The sequence below is a fragment of the Typopeltis vanoorti genome, chromosome 16, assembly GCF_054136105.1.
Source record: "Typopeltis vanoorti isolate ZY-2024b chromosome 16, IOZ_Tvanoo_1.0, whole genome shotgun sequence".
NCBI classification, from domain to species: domain Eukaryota; kingdom Metazoa; phylum Arthropoda; class Arachnida; order Uropygi; family Thelyphonidae; genus Typopeltis; species Typopeltis vanoorti.
The window spans coordinates 77286451-77289328 of record NC_143564.1 but is presented as its reverse complement, the minus strand read 5'-3'; positions in this window follow the sequence as shown (position 1 = coordinate 77289328).

Here is a 2878-nt window from a genome sequence, read left to right as displayed (position 1 = left end):
TATATATATATTATTATATTTAAGGGCACTACTTTGGGGAAGGGAAAGGGTCTTATGAGAAAAACAGGGGTGGGGAGAGCATGTTATCGGAACATTTTGGGATAGTTAGCCCTACACTTATCCTGAAATGTTCTGATGACGATAACACGATCGAAACGGCTAGCACCCCGTTAATGCCCCCCCCCCCCCCCAGCCTGTTTTTCCCATAAGACCCTTCCCCTTCCCCAAAGTAGCACCCTTAAATATAATAGTATATATATATTATTTAAAAAAAAACAAAAAAAAACGGGTTTTCTAATTAATCTTCCCACCTTGCCTCAAACACCCCCCCCCCCCCACACACACACATTTCCTACCGCACCCTCCAAAAGCCTAAACAGCAGAAGTATGGAGAACAAAGGCATCCTAACATCCAAACAAGGTATGTGCAAAATTTCTTCCTCTATTAGTGTACACATATTTGCCCTTAAAATACACTTATAATACCCTACGAATTCTTGAGTAAAATCCAATGTATTTAAAATAAGGGACACTCCTAAACAAAAACAGGCAAAAATAGCTGTAAAAATAATAGGTTGTAGAGTTTTTTTAGTCTGCCATATCTCCAGGCTGTGTCAAGCTTTTTCCATGTCAAAGAATACTGAATCCAGATGTTCTTGTTTCAGGCATGCATCTCTTATAGAAGTTTCTAAACAGACCAAATGGCCCAAAGTTGAAGGATGCCTAATGCTTATGAAAGTCACGTTGTTGTGTACTGGAGAGAAGACTATTACTTTCTAAATACTAGAGAAGTCTGCCATTAACCATTTTCTCTAATATCTTACAAAGGCAGTTTGGTCGATCCTTTTCTGGTTTTGGGATAGCAATGACAATTGACTTATGCCAAGAATCTAAAAATTCTTCCTCTGAAAGTATTCTGTTATATATTAAGAGAAAGAGATCCATTGAAGATGCTCTATCATTTCATAATCGACGTCATCAGGACCTACTGCACTGGAGTAAGAAAAAAAAAATCCTTTTAATTTCTACTCAACAAATGGCTGATTGTACAGCTCAAGCACCTTGGTAGAAAAATTAGCTGCTGTTTCTCTTTCAATATTAAAAACTCCAAAGGATATCAAGCTGTTGCTGATATTCTGGAAAATTTTCTCCAAAAGTCTGCAACAGCTTTTCGGTAAGCAACAACACATCAATCATAATCTAAGGTAGATAAGCAGTGGGTTCTATATCTACTTTTCTTTTTCTGGACTTTATTCCATATAATTTTTGCCCATCGTTTGGGTAATCAAAAGGTAAAGTGGATCCAAGATCGTTTTTGACTCTGACGTCTCACATCACATGCTTTGGCCTCATCCCATTTAAAAGCTATACCGCACCACATTAAGTTTAATGTAGTGCGGTATCTACAAAACATATATCCTAAGCTCTGTCTTGATTTTTGGCTGTTTGCACTCTGGGTTCCACCAAAGCTTTCGATAGAGTGAGAATCGAAGTGATGTTTTAGGAATTAAGATTGGTGCTGCCTGGACAGTACAATCTGCTACATACTTTACTGCTTCATCGATAGGTGTATAACTGATTGTATCAGCATTATATTTGACAAAATGGTAAAAGGCATTCCAGTCTGTCCTGTCCATTTTCCACATGGGGAATCTGTGTAGGAGAGCATGGTTCATGTGAAGTCTTGCCTTCTATAATCCTCTATGATCAATTAGATATGATAAAATCCCCTCACTAACTTAAACATCTCTAACACATAACCTCTTCTTATCAAAAGTCTGCAATTCAAATTCCTTCAATCTTTCTCCAAAGTCAACATTTCAGAGTCCTGATATTGTCTTATTAACTAATCTCTGGACCCTCTACAATGTTTCCACATCCCAATAAAAACCAGGTGACCAAATCTGAGCACAACAGTCCAAGTGTGGTCTGACCAATGCTTTATACAGCGGCACGACTCCTTATCCCTACATGATAGTCTAATTCTTATCACAGTGGCACTACAATGTGCAGTCTTTGCAAAACTTCCAACATGCTCTCTAAATTTCAGTCTACTTTAGAGAGCATATAGAAGTTTTGCAAAGACTACAGATCTTGAATCTCATCTCATTCACTTCTGACAATATAGCACCATGAACAGAGTACACAGCCATATATTTCTGCACTTCAAAATGCAACACCTCGCACTTACTAATATTAAAACCACAATCCTGAAACGAAAGTATATTCCAATCTTCTTGAAGGGAATTAACATCAGCAAACAAATGAAGATTCCCAGTCAGTCCACATGATATATCATTTATGAACACAATATAAATTAAATATGGTCTCTGGGAAAAATTCCCATGTTACTCCTCTTAAATATTATTATTATAATTACGGCTATTATAGCCTGTTTTTGTTTAGGAGTGTCCCTTATTTAAATACATTGGCTATCAATACTCAAGAGGGGTATATATATTTAGGGCATTATTGGTGAGTAAAGAAGGCAATTAAGGTAGAATAAAAGAGGTGAAAAAAATTTAGTACATACCTTTTTTTGATTCTATGATGTCTTCCACTTCCATGATCTCGCTAAAGGTTGTTTACAAACGGGGGGGAGAAGAGGGAGGGAGTGTGGGGGTGTGTTTAGACGCGGGAAAATAAGTTTGGATAACCCGAGTTAATACTAATAATATATATATAAATGTATACATATATTATTTTGAATTAGGGTGCATTTTTGTGGGGGGGGGTATACTTATGTGGCAACTGGGGCAGGGTTAATGGGGTGTGGAACCGTTTCGGTCGTGTGACTGTCCTCGGATCTTTGTCGGAAATGAGTGTAGGGCTATGTCAGGGCAAAGTTGCAACTGCCAAATAAGGGCATTAGTTGTCG